The sequence below is a fragment of the Lepus europaeus genome, chromosome X (genome assembly GCF_033115175.1).
Source record: "Lepus europaeus isolate LE1 chromosome X, mLepTim1.pri, whole genome shotgun sequence".
NCBI classification, from domain to species: Eukaryota; Metazoa; Chordata; class Mammalia; order Lagomorpha; family Leporidae; genus Lepus; species Lepus europaeus.
The window spans coordinates 28,973,077-28,992,264 of NC_084850.1; the positions used below are offsets into that span (position 1 = coordinate 28,973,077).

Below are 19,188 nucleotides of genomic sequence, written 5' to 3' on the forward strand. Positions count from 1 at the left end.
AAAAGCGAAGCAAATTTTTAGCAGTCCTATGATCTTGAGGATCCTAAAGGAAAAAGACGAGACAAACAGTAGTCCAGAATGATACAGACACTTGTTGCCTTCCAGTGATGCAGTTTGGTTAGATTTTTCCTGAATATTCTTCCCATCTGGTATAGCCTGAAAATCAATGCTCCTGTTAATCTATACTGAGAGGCATGACATAGCAACATGGTGAATAGTCTGGATGCTTTTCCACTCTGTCAGATACTACTTAACCACAGGTCAATGGATTGATTGTCCCAGGTCAATGGATTGATTTTATGATTCTGTAAAAAAAATTATGTAGGATCAATTGTTCCAATGAGTAAGAGGCATTTTCTGAATTCAAGTTTTATTATTACAATTCCATCCATTCATTTATTCAATTATTCAAAACTTATTGTGTTTCTATTATACATTAAACATAATAGTTTCTGGATATATGCAAAATATTTAAGACAATCACATTTATGGATGTGATGACAATCTACTTGGTTTTTTTAGATTCCTTCTTCAACTCCAACAAATGAAGAGATAGGCAATGATGATTTCCTAAATTGCACTCACAGTAAACACAAAAATATACTGAAAGACCAAGGTGGAAAGATAGGAAACCGTATTTACAAGGAATCGTGAACTAGAGCTGGAAACAGGACTCTCAACTAATAATAGGTTGAATAAAACTTTTTAGCTCATAAATCAGTTAAAAAGTATTATTACACAGATGTTGTATAGCAGGTGGTATTCTAAGTGCTAAGGATATAGCAATGGATCCCAGTCCCCATGAAGCATGAATTAAAGTAGAAAGAATCAGACGATATGCTAAGCAAATGAAAAACACCCATATGTAATACAGAAAAATATAAAACTGAGAAGGGGACAGGGAGTTGCAGAAGATACATGAAAATTTAAGAAAGGTGATCAGGGTAGGGTCTCTGTGGATGGTAATATCTGAGTAAAGACTTATAGGTGAAGGAGAGTCATTGATTTTTTTTTTTGAGAGAAGAGCATTATTCTAGGCTGAGCAAATATGGCAGTTTGGAATGAATTCAAGCATTAGTAAGGTGGAGATGCAACTTTTGCATAGTGAGTGAGGGCAAGAACAGTAAGACATGATGTCAACCAGACAATGGTGAGTCAGAAAGACTGTGTATAACCTTTCTGGCCAATGTGAGGACTTTAGCTTTTACTTTCAAAGATATGGGGAGTCTTTGGAGGGCTGTAAAGACAGAATGAATGATATGCCAATTTTAAAAACAAGCTCTCTTGCTGGTGTGGAAAATACAGACTGTGATGAGATAAGGTAGGAAACTGGAGGGCAATAAGAAAGCTTTTGAAATAACTCAGGTGAGCAACACTAGTTATTTGGCTCAGGACTGTCTCTCAACCTTGGCATTATTAGCATTTGGGGACATGTGATGTGTTGTGTATGTCTTGAGGAGGCAAATCACTAGACACATTAGTGGATTATTTAGCAGTATCACTGACCTCTACTCACGAGAGGCCAGCAATACCTTGCCACTGGTTGTAACTACCAAGAAAATATCAAATATTCTCTGATGACCAAATCACCATAAGTTGGGAGAATCATTGAACAAGGATAACAGCAGAGTAAAGAGTAAGAGGTCGTTAGATGCTAGGTATGTTTTAAAGATAGAGGCAACATGATTTGCCAAGGGATCTTATGTGAAGAGAGAGAGAAAATATATATATATATATATATATATATATATATATATATAAATCAAGATGTCTAAGAAGTTTTGTCCTAACGACTAGAAGAATATAGATAATCATTAACTGAAATGCAAAAGCTACAAAGAGCAGAGCTAGAAAAATAACAAGGGCAGAGATTTAGTCACATTAGGTTTGAGATGCGTGTGAGGATATTAAGTGAAGATGTTACCACTTTCATGTCTCCTCACTCTGACTGAGTCTTAAGTATTTTCTACAGCACATTTCATAGGTGACAGAATGGTCTTTAATGGGATCTGAACATAATGAAATAAAGGAAAAACCAATAACAGGAAAATACCCCCTCAAAAACAACAAATGTATCTTGCAACAAACAGAAAGAAAGAAAGAAATACTATTATATAACACTGTGCTTAATGAGGAAACTGTAATGTAAATTACCATTTAAGGCTGACAAAACATTACAAATTTGTGGTATCCAGCTAGAACAGTACTTTAGTGAAAATTTAAAGCTTTGAATACACTTATCAGAAACTGAGAAAGATTGAATAAAAGCAATATGCATTCAATTCAAAAAGCCAAGAATGAACAACAAGGTAAATCCAAAGATATAAATGATAATAGAGAAAAACTATATATTCAGAATAATTTACATAATCAAAAACTGATTCTTAGAAAGGAATGGTAGAAAAGATATGTAGGCAGCAAAATTAATCAAGAAAAATAAAAGCAAAGAGATAAAATACAGACAGAAATGTGGGTAATGTGGTAAAATAGATATCTATAAAATAATATTCTACCAGTCTTACACAAATATTTGAAAAGCTAAAAGAAACTAATGTGTTTCTGGAAAAATGTAAAGTTTTAAAAACAGACACAAAATTAACCAGTTAAACGGAAAGATACAAATAATAATGACACAACTTGAAATATTAAAAATCTCCCACCACTTTACATATCATAGCCAGTAGTCCCAGAATCAAAAATTATATAGTTGGATTCTACCAAATATTTAATGATCAATTAATATCTATTCCTTTCTTGTATGAGTAGTTCTGTATCATTGAAGGAAAAAACTTGTTCAGAAACATTTAACAGCCTAATACAAATGTGTTCCCATATTACTCATTTCTGGCAATGATGTGGAGTAATAACAAATGCTGTGTATTGCTAATGAAAATGCAAACTGATGTCCATTCAGAAAAGCATATATTTAAAATACATTAAAGAATGTGTGTGTATATATATATATATATATATATATATATATATATTACAGACTTACAGTGAGAGAGAAATGGAATTCAGTTTTATTTTTGTTCTTTCTGGAAATTCTATTTACACCATGGCCTTTCTATCAGAGTGAAGAAAGGAGCAAAAGCCCTGCCTTACACCATAGAACTTAAGTACTCATGTACTTGATCGAGGCAACAGGATACTTATCTCTCCAGTGTTATGGCTCCAAGAGATTACAATTTCAGTATCAGTGTAGTGAGCAAGCATTGGCAAACTGCTGGAAATGTCTTCTGGATTAGTCAGTATACTATTTCATAAAGTGCTTCCGGAGTTAAAATCTGTCACAGCTGTCAAAAATGTCCATACTTTTGCAACAAAAGTAAAAAGAATCCCAATTGGTGATTCGCTGAGTCCTCCCCAGCTGGGTGTCATTATTGACATTACTTTAACACCCATGGTGCTGGCCTTCACCCCAGGCAGTCTCCTGGATGCTCTTCAAGTAGGGATTGTAATTTGGATCTTCATCTGGGGTATCAAGAATAGCCTTCAAAATAAATATTTTCAGGATTTTTATACCATCACGCTGATTGGGGAATACATTTTCCAAGAAAAAAAAATATGTGTCCATCAGAAATACCCAAGAGGTCCACAATAATCGAGTTCCCCACCAACAAGGAAAACCTCATAAACAGGTTTTCCTCAGGGCAAAAAGAGGATCTGAAAGTTGAGAAGGTGAAAGAGGTTAATGTGGACGTATGGGTTCCTTTGGCTCCAGCGTAGACCAGCATTATCTGAAGGCCTGGCCCAGGAAAACTAAGCTCACAAAGAAAGCAAAGAATCATTAAAAATCTACCAAAAAAGAACATAAATACAAAGTCTGCTGTCTGGCCTCGGAATGAGCTGCTTTCTAGCATTTAACAGTAATGATATGGAAAAATCATGTTAAATAAAAAGTTGAATTCAATGGGCCCAAAGAATTAAAAATTGGTGATTAACCTCCATATTTGAAAATGTTGAAAAATTAACTCAGATTTGAAGTACAACTTAAAAGGTGTGATCAGCTCCAACTGCACAGCTGTGACAGTGAGGACACAGGTGGTACTGTAGGTGCGTTGACCGGTGGGATCTGCAGGTACTCCAGTGGGAGGCACTGGTATGCTCCATCTTCCCCACCGCCTCCTGCCCCCACCAAGAATGTATATATTCTAAGACCCCCAGAGAGTGTATATTCTAAGACTCATTACTGTACTGTACTTCTGTCTAAGAAAACAATCTGCCACACAGACTCAAGAAATGTAAATTACCAACATTGTCACTGTTTCTTTTTTTAAGTGGAAATTAACTGCCAGTGTCAGCGCTGAGTGATTTATTTAAAAGTACATATATACATAACTTTTGGGCAGTGTGACTCATTAAGTCTGAGCTGGGGCCCAAACATGGGTATTTTGAAAAACCTTGCCTGGTTATATTCTGATCTTGCACTCCTGGTAAAGATCCAGCGCTAAAATATAATTAGCATATACTCACATGCATCTTCACACTTCCAGGTGTCCCAATGCAAATTTGCAGATGTTTATTTACAGGATTCCTATAGTGGATTTTGGAGAAGATGGAAAGCTTGGCACAGATAAAAGGACAAAAAACCCAGAAGGTAATGAAAAACAACCATTTACCAATTTTCACTTAAGTATTAGGAATTCCATTTCTCAAGGTCAGAGAATCCAAGTAATGTGTTCCATAAATGTTGGTTTAACACTTTTTGCAACAAAGTGAGTATGTATGGATTCTCTTACAAATTGTCTCTCAAGCATTTTGAATGCTGTCACACATATAGTAGATTTTCTACCAGAAGTTTTTTTTCCATTTATTAAACTTTTATTTAATGAATATAAATTTCCAAAGTACAGCTTATGGGTTACAATGGCTTCCCCCCTCCCATAACTTCCCTCCCACCTGCAACCCTCCCCTTTCTCGCTCCCTCTCCCCCTCCAATCACATCAAGATTCATTTTCAATTCTCTTTATATACAGAAGATCAGCTTAGTATATATTAGGTAAAGATTTCAACAGTTTGGCCCCATATAGCAACACAAAGTGAAAAAAAATACTGTTGGAGTACTAGTTATAGCATTAAATAACAGTGTACAGCACATTAAAGATAGAGATCTTACATGATATTTTTTTAAAATTAATTAATTTTCTATGCCATTTCCAATTTAACACCAGGTTTTTTTTTATTTCCAATTATCTTTATATACAGAAGATCCATTCAGTATATAATTAGTAAAGATCTCATCAGTTTGTACCCACACAGAAACACAAAGTGTAAAAATACTGTTTCAGTACTAGTTATAGCATCACTGCACATTAGACAACACATTAAGGACAGATCCCACATGGGATGTAAGCACACAGTGACTCCTGTTGCTGACTTATCCTGTTCATGGCGTCAATAATGAACTACTTGTATTTTACTTGAAGTTTTAGAAAGTCAACAGGACTTTAATTTTTCTCACCAATATCACATATTCTGTGTCCAGAAATAGTATCAGAATTTCAAAATCCTTTCCTATTAGTCATTTTCAGAATATGGCCTCTGGGTGTTACAGCTCACTGCTTGCTGGCTGAGAATGCAAAGAAAAGGGAAGGTTCTCTACAGTTCAAACCACTCCTGCATGCCAAACCCAAAATAACTAATACAGAATTGTATCAGGTTGAACTGTATGCCTTGTTTTCTGAGTGGTTTGCTTCAGTCACAAGCTTACTGCTTCCCACCATCCTACCCTCTCCAGCAAAATGGATCAGTCAGCAGATAATATCTCTCCTTGTTGTTAATGCTTCAAATTCTTCATGTGTAGATAAAATCTTGCCTTCCAAATCAAGTGTTGAAATGTAATATGCCAATCAATCAAAAGTTGAAAAGACTCATTATTCCATTTTGGAAAGAGAGAAGAGGGTGAAGAAAAGGCGTGAAGAAGGAACTGAGTGGAGAATAGAATTGTGAGGGAGAAAGAATGGCAGAAAGAACAGTATATGTATTTATTACTGACTTGAAGTATATCTAGATTCATCTAAGTCTCTTTAGGGCAATGATATACAACAATGTAATAATTGTCAGCTTGACAGTTGTAAATATAAATAGCTCTACTTCACACAATTTAAGTAAATTTGGTTAAAATCAGAATATTTTAAATGAAGTTCATTTGAGGAATTCTTAGTGAAGAATTATTGCATTTTAAAATTAAAATTTCATTACAAATAGTATTCCTATATGATACCATTAAAGTGCCATGGAGGTATCCATTTAAACAAGAACACTTTCATCAATGGCTATGCTGGATATCAAAAGAGTTTCTCTATTACTCAGATTATTCCTGTAAACTTTATTCTTTGTAAGCAAACTTGCAAAATAAAAGTGAAATATACTAAATACAAACTTTAGCTAAAAATGAAAACTCAGTCAACGGTTCCTGTGTTTAGATGATTTATACTCCATACACATTTGCTTTCAGCCCAAGGTGATGAGAAAAAATAATATTTGACACTGTAACAAGAAACCTGCCTGAAAGATTATTTTTACTTGAAAGCTTTAGAATTGATATTAGGAACTGAACAATGGTGGAAAATTGGGTAGGCTGTGGAAGTGATAACACTCTGGTGGCTCCTGTCCTTTGAGCAAGCAAAATAACTCAATGGCCTCTTTGTTCCCCTGCCCATTATATTCAAGAAAAGTGGGAGAATAGGCATTATGCTTTAATAATGTTAGAGGAATGGTGTGTATATAAGCAAATTACTAATTAAAGAGAAAAAGTGTAGGTAGTAGAATGCAGCAAGAACCTGAGGTTTAATAAATGTAAGTCTGAATCCTGGTTTTTGTACTTTCTAGAGCCTTGACATTAAGAAATTTAATTTTAACTGGAATAGTAATATCACATTTGCAGAGTTCTTTAAAGGTTTAAAATTATATATGTAAGAGACATTTTGCTATATATCTGCTCAGTAAATTACCTTTCCAAGAATCAAGAATCACTTACTGAAGATGATTTCAATAGTAAATCCATACTGCAGTGTGTTTGTCATTGCTTTCTGTGGAGAATAGTTTGATAAAACAACAGTGTTGCCAAACAAATTTCCCACCTGGTTTTAAAATTAAACTGCCTTATTATATTTTAAAATTTAGTTGTCAATGTTCTTGAAAGAAAATTGGGAATTAACTCATAAATTACCACAAAACTGAAGCATGGCATAGGACAAAATATGATTAAATCATAAGTAAACTAATGTGAAATTATTTTCAAATAAAGATACTATGACTATATTGTATTTTGCCTATTTGTTGAGACATTCCCCCCATAGTTGTGCTCAAAGTAAAAAACTACAAATGTACATGGAGACCGCAATGTAGATGCCCTAACAAGTATCTCCTATAATCTATGATTTCTGACCAAAATCACAGAAAATAACCTTATATCATTTCTCTTTGACAAATAAATATGTCAATTTAATTTGAAGAATGATGAGCCAGAACAACTCATGAACTCCAATCTTCTGTAATTACAACTGCTCTCTATTACCTCGAGTTAATATATGCAAAATAAGTTTTTTATGGAGTAAAGCTTGCTACCAATTTGGATTCTTAATGTATGCAATTAAAGCAATTAAAAACTTATTTATTTCAGGAGAATATACAAATATGATTAAAGATAGCTACACAATTCACAAAATCACATCACAGATACTTAAAAATACCTTTTTTTATTTTCAAAGACCACTGGAGAATGAAAGAGAAATATAATGAAATAATGATTAATAGAGGTTTCTCCTCAAAAATAAAATCAAATGAGTGTCTTATCAACTAAATGTTAAAATTCAAGACAGTGAACTATTCTAAATAAAACGTGGAATCAAGGTGAAATTGATATGTTCAGAATCAAAATCCTAGCATGGCCTAGCATTGTTGGTGGTGATACTGTCTTTATAATAATCAGACACAAATTTCCTGTTCCCGTCACTGGTTGAGATAAGATATAAGGAGATTTTTATGTGATTGTTAGGACTGAAACATTTTAAATCACATTATGGAAATTTTACACTTTCACATGTAGTTAGATTTCTGGATTCCCAGTAGAGGCCTAGGCTGTCCAGTTCCTGCATGTTACCTGGGAAGACAAGATGAGCTGAGCTCTTCTAAGAATCAGGTTGGAGTTTCCTATGAGCTCCCCTCTACCTGAAAGAGTAATTACTTAAAATAATTTGTGCTATGTCACTTCAACAGGGACACTATGAGATACAGTGACTTGATCAGCCCTTGTCCTGACTCTTGATGTACAATTTACTACTTTGTCCCTTTTAGTATTTTTTGTTCTAGTTAATACTATTGGTTGAACTTTGTAATTAACCCACAATTATTCTGAGGTGTTTAAATTTTAACTGAAAAGTGATCCCTATTAAATATAAGAGTGGGAATAAGAGAGGGAGGAGATGTACAATTTGGGACATGCTCAATCAGACTTCCCCCAAATGTTGGAGTTAGAAATGTGCCAGGGGATTCCAATACAATCCCATCAAGATTGCATGTACCAATGCCATCTCACTAGTCCAAGTGATCAACTTCAGTTCACAATTGATGGCTCTGATAGGTCAAAGAGTCAAAGGGATCACACAAAAAGACTAGTGTCTGCTAAAACTAACTGATAGAATAAAAAAGGAAGAGAACGATCCAACATGGGAAGCGGGGTACACAGCAGACTCATAGAATGGCAGATGTCCTAAATAGCACTCTGGCCTCAGAATCAGCCCTTAAGGCATTTGGATCTGGCTGAAGAGCCCATGAGAGTATTGTAGGCATGGAAAGCCAAGACACTCTGGGAAAAAAAAAAAAAAAAAAACCTAAATGAAAGATCTCTGTGAGTGAGATCCCAGTAGAAAGAACGGGCAATTAAAGAAGGAGGTACCTTTCTGTGAAGGGAGGAGAGAATTTCCACTTTGACTATGACCTTGTCTAAATAAGATCAGAGTCAGCAAACTCAAAAGGCCTCCATAGCCTTGGCAACTCATGACAAGAGCCTAGGGTGATTATTGACGCCATAAACAAGAGTGTCAATTTGTTAAGTCAACAACAGGAGTCACCATGTACTTACTCCTCATGTGGGATCTGCCCTTAATGTGTTGTCCAATGTGAATTAATGCTATAACTAGTATTCAAAAAGTATTTTACACTATGTTTTGTGTGGGTGCAAACTGTTGAAATCTTTACTTAATATATACTAAATGGATCTTCTGTATATAAAGATAATTGAAAATGAAATTGATGTGAATGGAATGGGAGACGTAGTGGGAGATGGGAGAGTTGCGGGTGGGAGGGAAGTTATGGGGGGGAAAGCCATTGTAATCCATATACTGTACTTTGGAAATTATATTTACTAAATAATTTTTTTTAAAAAAAAGATAAAAATAATTTGTGCTAGGTAGAATTCTAAAATGACCTTTAATCTCCCTGTCCTCTGCTATATGTGACCTATGTAATTCTTAGACCTGGACGATGGGTGGAATTTGTGAATATAATTTGATATTATTCCCTCAATTAGAATACTAACAGGTTGACTTTGAAGTGAACAAAAATAAGCTAAATCCTGGGTAGCTCTAAAGTTTTGCAAAAGCCTGTTAATAATGTATTGTATATTTCAAGATAGCTTGAAGAGAAGATTTCTAATATTTTACCACAAAGAAATAATAAATGTCTGAGGTGATGGATATGCTAATTACCTTAGTTTTAGCATTCACGATGTATATATGTATCACAACACATTGTACCCTATAAATAGATATAATTATGTATTAATAAAAAATACAATAAAACTAAAAATTTGTCCCCCAATAATGATGCTTTACAATGGTCTGAAATCTATTGACTTTGAAAATAAAACCTCTGTGACTTACAAAGTTGGGCAAGATGGGTTTTGCTAACAACCCTGTGTGCTTGGAAGAAAAACTCGAACCTTGGTTGAGAACCCAGCTCTATCCAAAACCTTGATTTCACTTCGGTAGGTTCCTGAGCAGAGAATTCCGTTAAACTGTACCTAGATTTCTACCCATGGGAACAGTTAAGATAAAAAATGTGTATTTTTTAATGTACTGTTTATGATAATTTCCTATGAAGCAATAGAAAACTAAAGCACAGTAAAGAATCTTTGTCAAAATAGGAAATCTTAGTTTACAAAAGAAATTTAATGAGAATGAGTACCACATGCAAATATGAGGAGGGAGGTGAAGACAAAAAGGAAAGTGAGTGACCAAGAAATAATAGCCAAAAATATCAAGAGGAGAAACAGAATTATAGAAAAAGTTAAAGAGGAAAACAACATTTTTTGTTGTTTGTTCTGGGTTAGTTGTGATCTACTCTGGTGAAGAAATATGAATATTTCTTCAGCAATATGGACTTTACAATGTACTGCCTTGACCTATTAAGTAAATGGATACTGCTTTTACTACTGAATTTCATAACAATAATTTCATAAAATAGATGCTTATGGAGAGGAGAAAATTAAGCTGCAATATACTGTTGCAGATCCTTCAGAAATGTGAATATGCTTAAGAATGGCTCATCACATCTGTGGCAACTTCTTTTTTTATTTCTTTTAAAGATTTAGTTTTTATTTGAAAGAGTTACACAGAGAAAGAAGGAGAGTCAGAGAGAGAGCAAGGTCTTCCATCCACTGGTTCACTCCCCAATCGGCCGCAATGGCTGAAGCTGTGCTGATCCGAAGCCAGGAGCTTCTTCCGGGTCTCCCACGTGGGTGCAGGGACTCAAGGACTTGGGCCATCTTCCACTGCTTTCCCAGGCCATAGCAGAGAGCTGGACTGGAAGTGGAGCATCCGGGACTTGAACTTTTGCCCATATGGGATGCAGGCACTGCAGGCTGCGGCTTTAACTGCTATGCCACAGTTCTGGCCCCCATACTTTGTTGTTTTACCACCTGTGACTGTAACCACAAACATTGTGCTTTGCCTTTTCTCATTAAAAGAATATATACATGGGGCTGGCGTTCTTTTTCATAGCTGAATAATACTCCATTATTTATATATGAGAGTACTTTATACAGCTCATGGAAAGCAGAATTAAAAATATTTAGGTGCAAACATTTTTTTGAAATCCATGGAGTTTTTTGATAATGTACATTTCCCATAAACTTTCTTTTTTTAAATATTTTTTATTTATTTGAAAGTCAGAGTTACACAGGAGAAGAGAGGCAGAGGAAGAGAGAGAGAAAGAGAGAGAGAGGAAGAGAGAGAGAAAGAGAGAGAGAGAGAGAGTCTTCCATCTGCTGATTCACTCCCCAGATGGCCACAACAGCTGGAGCTGTGCTGATCCGAAGCCAGGAGCCAGGAGCTTCTTCCAGGTTTCCCAAGCAGGTGCAGGGGCCCAATGACTTGGGCCATCTTCTGCTGCTTTCCCGGGCCATAGCAGAGAGCTGGATCAGAAGTGGAGCAGCCGGGACTCGAATTGGTGCCCATATGGGATGCTAGCACTGCAGGTGGCAGCCTTACCTGCTATGCCACAGCACCAATCCCGGCAAGTTCTTGTAATGAACACGATGATATATATTTGAATGCATTTATATTAGTATATTTACTAGCACTTTGTCTAGCCCTTGGTCTTTTCATAAGTCCGAGACCCTTTTGCCATATAATATATCTAACTTAATATCTACTGCCTACGTAGAATTTGTGAGGTACTGCTTTCCCCAAATTTTTCATTATTGTGATGTAATTACCCATTGTGATGGTTAGATACTCTATCTTAACCTGTTACTCATTACGTAGTGCATGCCTAGAGCACAAAATTCTATTAACATATATTAGCGTGTGCTATATTTTACCCAACAGAGTAAAATATTCCTCAGTTACTGCTCCTGGGGCTGTTTCTCCAGTACTTTCCATGCCTTACAGAATACCTATCCATTTACTTATTCTCTACTAAGAAAGTGCAGAATGTCTGACCAAAATGTGAGGCAGAGCTCATGGTACTTGAAATTTATTCTCTTATTCCCATTTGCAAATATACAGCAATTTAAAAAATTCCTGATTTTTAAATAAATTGAGTGCAATGATCATTTTCCCAATTGCTTGCAGATTTAAAAATATACATATTTAATGAAATTATGAGCCTCAGTTAAAAAGCATCAAAACCATGTTGATAACTTGATATCAGTAAAACTTTCCAGCTCTCAACCTCAATCTTTGATTTTGGATGTTGGAAACTACATCTAACACAGCCTCCTCATGTGCATATTATGAAAGAAAAACTTTAAGAACCACAGGATTATAAATGAAACATTTATGGGGGCCAGTGTTGTGGCATTGTGGATATAACCACTACTTGCAATGTAATCAGCCCATATGGGCACCAGTTCATGTCTTGGCTGCTCCACTTCCATCCAGCTCTCTACTAATAGTCTCAGAAAAGCAGCAAAAGATGGCATGAGTGCTTGAGCCCCTCCTGTCCACAAGGGAGACCTGGTAGAAGCTCCTGGCTCCTGTCTTTGGCCTGTCCCATCACTGGCAGTTACAGTAGTCTGGGGAGTGTACCAGCAGATGGAAGATAATCTCATCATCTCTCTCTTGCTCTTGCTCTTGCTCCCTCTCACTTTCACACTCCCTCTGTCTCTCCCCCTCTTTCTGTAACCCTGTCTTTCAAATAAATAAATAAATCTTCTCTAAAAATTTACTCAAAATGGATCAGATATTTAAATGTAAAATACCAAACTATAGAGCTACAAGAATATAGCATAAGAGAAAGTCTAAATGCCTTTATGTTGCCAATGATTTTTAATGCTTTTTAAAAGATTTATTTGAAAGGCAGAATGTGAGTGGAGGATTTTAGAGATATAAATTTTTCAGATGCTATCACAGCAAATTCTAGAGGTAAATCAGTATTTCCCAATGTATTAATTATTTTACTCTACTCATACAATTATTTTCAGTGTATTTCAAGTTTAATCTAAGAAAGTGGTCTCAGCAATAGTGATTAGTTTTATGGAGGAACATGACTACCAAAATTAGCTTTTATTGGATTGATTCCTTTCCATGCTAACATTTAGAGTTAAACAATGTTAGAAAAGATCATAATAAAGATGAAGCTATAAGAAAGGTAAGTAACTAAAATTTGTAAACACACTGAAAATTGATTCTATCCATTTATATATATGATTCTGATCAGACCACACACACATCAGATACACGTTACCTAGCTGTGGGATTATGTATTACTTTTTCATCACTATGATGAAATACATGAGGTGACTAACTTTACAATGAAAAAAGTGCTATTTAGCTCACAGTTTTGGAGGGCGAAGTGAAAGATGGGCAGAACCAATATTTGGCCTCTGAGATGGTAGCGGATGGCAATGGTGGAGTGTTTGTGGAGGAAGGATTAAATGGAAGGCCAAGGAAGTAGAAACAGAGGCTCAGGCTTTTATTTTCAATTCTCCCATAAGAACTACCTCCAACGGATTGACCCCAACTACCTATAGACCTCTTGCTTGGCCCAAGTGCTAAACACTATAATCTGACTCGGTTTCCACTTTTTTAGTATCATTAATGTATGACTTTAGGGTTGAAATGAATTTGGTGGCCAAATCATATTTAGACTTTAGCAGATTACAATAAGTGTCACTAATGCACACGAAAGTTGTTAATATTTTGCTGTATGTGATCATTACTAGTTCTTGAATTGGATGGAATCAGACTTAGAAGCAATTGGCCTTTATTAGCAATGTTAGGATTGTTCAGAATGTTTTAATATATTTATTGAGATATTCATATTTCAGTGAAATTTAATTCATTAATAATTACCAATCAATAGCTATTATTATTGGAATAATTAAGAAGCTTAATTATTTTTAAATTTTCTACTCTAAAATATTCAATGGATGGCAAGTTTTATTTGTATTCACTTATGTAAAAATAAGTATGAATTTGATAAATGTTATTTTTGTCCCTATAAAGAATGCTTTTCTATGTACACAGTGAAACAGATAGGAATGAAACATGGAGAAATAGAATGAAATAGTGGGTAGTAAAATCATCCAGTTTGAGTATTTTAGATTGTCTGAAAGGTTTCTTTCCCAAAATAATGAAAATATTTGATAAATAAAATTGATAATTGTTAGAAAGTCCCCACAGTATTTAGTAAGAAATAATTCTTATCCATAAGAATGAAAATATAATAGCACAAATATAAAATAATTAATGGATATTTTAATAAAAAGTTGTCTGTATGTGGTAATCTGAGATATATATTTAAAGTGAACATCTGCAGACCTTTTCCTTAGTACAACTACTAAACACCATAATTGGATTAAGTTTTCACCCTTTCAGTATCATTAAATTTTGACTTTAGGGTTCAAAAGTCTGCATGAGTTCAGCAATTAAATGTAATTAGTCACTTGAATGTTGGTATTACAAATTAGAGTTTCATTCTGGATTAACCAGGGACTTTTCATGTAAGAGAAGTAATGATTTACTCTCAAAATTGAGAATATCTCTCTTAGCACTTAAAATATATCCTATTAAGATCAGACATTTTGCCTAGCAGTTAGATGCCTGAATCCCACATTGGTATAGGTGGGTTTCATCCCCAGCTCTAGCTACTGACACCTGATTCCTGCTAAAAAAAAGACCATAGAAAGCAGTGGAAAATGGTTCCAATAATTGAAGGCTTGCTGATCACTGGGAGAACTCCATGTGTTCCTGATTCCTGACTTTGGTCCTGACCCACCCCCAACCATTGTGGATATTTGAAGAGTGAACCACCACATGAGAAATCTCTCTCTTCCTCTCAAATAAATCAATGTCATTTTTATGAATATATACTATTAGGCCTACTGTCAATTTACTTAATCTATAGACATTTAATTACACAAAATAGGCCATAAATAGAGAAGATATTTTCAATCATATTTTACCTAGTCCACTTCACAAACTGCTATATCATTCTATAATATTGTAACTGTCAATAGAAAAGTTCTAGGATGAAAATTTTAGCAAGTAATACTAGCAAAAGTTGAAATGGATGTTTTCAGTGAATTTATGTGACAAACTGTAATTATTCACAATTTAAGAGATAAATGTACACTACATTTGTTTATGTAATGCATTCAGTATTCTGATTACATATATAAATAAATGTTTTAAGTATAATTAATTATTAGTTCTCTCTGAATGATAAACTTCTAATTGGTAATTAATTCTGCATCTATTTTGTATTAATTCAATATTTTCATCAACAAAATATATTGGTAGACAATGAAAGATTTTTCTTCAAAAGTTAAGTTGATTATCAAATAACTTTGGGACATGAAATATTAGCTATTTATACTACATGCAGTAGCTTTTAAGGTTGCTGTATCTATGAAATGGCTTCCCTATTTTATTTGGTTCATTACTAAATATTATTAGAAATATTGCATTTAAAAGAAAATTTTACATTAGGAACAGTATCAGATATCAGGATCAATGGTAAAGAATCTGAAAGATCTCACTCGCAGAGATCATTCATTTAGATTTTTTGTTTGTTTGTTTGTTTGTTTGTTGCCAGAGTGTCCAGGCTTTCCATGCCTAAAATACTCTCATGGGTTCTTCAGCAAGATCCAAATGCCTTAAGGGCTGATTCTGAGGCCAGAGTGCTGTTTAGGACAGCTGCCATTCTATGAGTCTGCTGTGTACCCTGCTTTCCATGTTGGATCTTTCTCTCCTTTTTAATTCTATCAGTTAGTATTAGCAGACTCTAGTCTTGTATATGTGATCCCATCGACACTTAAACCTATAATTATGATCAATTGTGAATTGAAATTGATCACTTGGACTAATGAGATGGCATTGGTACATGCCACCTTGATGGGATTGAATTGGAATCCCCTGGCACATTTCTAACTCTACCATTTTGGGGCAAATCCGATTGAGCATGTCCCAAATTGTGTATCTCCTCCCTCTCTTATCCCCACTCTTATATTTAACAGGGATCACTTTTCAGTTAAATTAAACACCTAAGAATAATTGCGTGTTAATTAAAGAGTTCAACCAATAGTATTTAGTAGAACAAAAAGATACTAAATGTGATAAAGTAGTAAGTTGTTCATCAACATTCAGGAAAAGGGCTGATCATGTCATTGTTTCTCATAGTGTCCATTTCACTTCAACAGGTTTCCTTTTTGATGCTCGGTTAGTTGTCACCGATCAAGGAGAACATATGATATTTGTCCCTTTGGGACTGGCTGAATTCACTCAGCATGATGTTTTCCAGATTCCTCCATCTTATTGCAAATGACCGGATTTCATTGTTTTGTTTTTTTTTTTTTACTGCTGTATAGTATTCTATAGAGTACATGTCACATAATTTTCTTTATCCAGTCTACTGTTGATAGGCATTTAGGTGGATTCCAGGTCTTAGCTATTATGAACTGAACTGCAATAAACATTAAGGTGCAGACAGCAATTTATTTATCCAATTTAATTTCCTTTGGGTAAATTCCAAGGAGTGGGATGGCTGGGTTGTATGGTAGGGTTATATTCAGGTTTCTGAGGAATCTCCAGACTGACTTCCATAGTGGCTTAACCAGTTTACATTTCCACCAACAGTGGGTTAGTGTCCCTTTTTCCCCACATCCTCACCAGCATCTGTTGTTGGCAGATTTCTGAATGTGAGCCATTCTAACCGGGGTGAGGTGAAACCTCATTGTGGTTTTGATTTGCATTTCCCTGATTGCTAGTGATCTTGAACATTTTTTCATGTGTCTGTTGGCCATTTGGATTTCCTCTTTCGAAAAATGTCTATTGAGGTCCTTGGCCCATCTCTTCAGTGGGTTGTTTGTTTTGTTGTTGTGGATTTTCTTGATTTCTTTGTAGATTCTGGTTATTAATCCTTTATCTGTTGCATCGTTTGCAAATATTTTTCACATTCTGTCGGTTGCCTCTTCACTTTCCTGACTGTTTCTTTTGAAGTACAGAAACTTCTCAATTTGATGCAATCCCAAATGTTAATTTTGGCTTTGACTGCCTGTGGCTCCAGGGTCTTTTCCAAGAAGTCTTTGCCTGTGCCTATATATTTTTTGGTTTCTCCAAGTTCTCTAAAAATTTGATGGTGTTGGGTCATAGATTTAGATCTTTAATCCAGGTTGAGTGACTTTTTTATAAGGTGTAAGGTAGGGGTCTTGCTTCATGCTTCTGCACGTGGAAATCCAGTTTTCCAAGCACCATTTATTGAATAGACTGTTCTTGATACAGGGATTAGTTTTGGATCTTTGATCAAATATAAGTTGGCTGTAGATGTTTGGATTGATTTCTGGTGTTTCTATTCTGTTCCATTGGTCTATCCATCTGTTTCTGTACCAGTACCATGCTGTTTTGATTACAACTTCCCTGTAGTATGTCCTGAATTCTGGTATTGTGATGCCTCCGGCTTCATTTTGGTTGTGCAAGATTACTTTAGGTATTTGAGGTCTCCTGTGTCTCCATATGAATTTCAGCATCATTTTTTCCAGATCTGAGAAGAATGTCTTTGGTATCTTGATTGGTATTGCATTGAATCTGTAGATTGCTTTTGGGAGGATGGACATTTTGATGATGTTGATTCTTCCAATCCATGAGCATGGAAGACTTTTCCATTTTTGGTATCTTCTTCTATTTCTTTCTTTAAGATTTTTTAATTCTCATCACAGAGATCTTTAACGTCCTTGGTTAAGTTTATTCCAAAGTATTTGATTGTTTTTTCTAGCTATTGTGAATGGGATTGATCTTAGAAGTTCTTTCTCAGCCATGGCATTGCCTGTGTATACAAAGGCTGTTGATTTTTGTGCATTGATTTTATATCCTGCTACTTTGCCAAACTCTTCGATGAGTTCCAGTAGTCTCTTAGTAGAGTTCTTTGGATCCTCTAAATGAAGAATCATATCATCTGCAAAGAGGGATAGTTTAACTTCCGTCCCAATTTACCTCCCTTTAATTTCTTTTTCTTGCCTAATGGCTTTGGCTAAAACTTCCAGAACTATATTGAATAGCAATGGTGAGAGTGGGCATCCCTGTCTGGTACCAGATCTCGGTGAAAATGCTTCCAACTTTTCCATATTGAAATATGTCTGTGAGCGAGATCCCAGTGGAAAGAACTGGCCACTAAAGAAGGAGGTACCTTTCTCTGAATGGAGGAGAGAAGTTCCACTTTGACTATGACCTTGTCTAAATAAGATCAATTTCCGTGAACTCAAAAGGCTTCCATAGCCTTGGCGACTCATGACAAGAGCCTAGGGTGATTACTGACGCCATAAACAAGAGTGTCAGTTTGTTTAGTCAACAACAGGAGTCCCTGTGCACTTACTTCTCATGTAGGATCTCTCTCCTTAATGTGTTGTACAATGTGAATTAACGCTATAACTAGTACTCAAACAGTACTTTACACTTTGTGTTTCTGAGTGGGTGCAAACTGTTGAAATCTTTACTTAATATATGCTAAATTGATCTTCTGTATATAAAGATAATTGAAAATGAATCTTGATGTGAATGGAAGGGGAGAGGGAGTAGGAGATGGGAGGGTTGCGGGTGGGAGGGAAGTTATGGGGGGGAAGAAAGCCATCGTAACCCATAAGCTGTACTTTGGAAATTTATATTTGTTATATAAATATAAAACAAACAAACAAACAAAAAACAATAAACAAATAATTTGAAAATAAAACCAGATCTTTCACAGGAAAAAATTGGTGTTGAGTGTACCATAATACAGAAATTTGAGTAAAATATTTACTAGATATGATCCTATGAGGCACTTACAAGTAAAATTTCAAGCAGGAACTTGAGGTTATATTCTCTTTATTGACTATAGAGCTCATACTCTGACCAAAGAAAGTAGCAATGATGACGATGAAAAGGAAGGTGAAGTCGGAGATTTTTGTGATGATGTAGTGTTTAGTGATCATGTGGCACATTGCATTTGAAAAGTCTAAATTTCATTTCCAACTCCAACTTCAATTAGCAATCTCACCTTGGACATATTATAATGCCTTTGATCGCCATCATGAGAGAAATGTAACTAATAGTGCTTATATCATCAGGTTTTCATGGCACATATCATAACGTGTGCCAAAGTATTTCTGAATCAATAATTTTCTGGGACAACTTTACATTTGTATTTTTGATATTTAGGAAGGAAATTGCTTCCATTTCCCCGAAATCATGAGGTACCTCTCCTAAA

At 35.1% G+C, this 19,188-nt stretch overlaps 1 pseudogene; it reads right to left on the reverse strand.

Annotated features, from left to right (window-relative positions):
• Positions 1-3,519: 3,519 nt before the first annotated feature.
• Positions 3,520-18,913, reverse strand: LOC133752529 (derlin-2-like; annotated as a pseudogene).
• Positions 18,914-19,188: the final 275 nt, after the last annotated feature.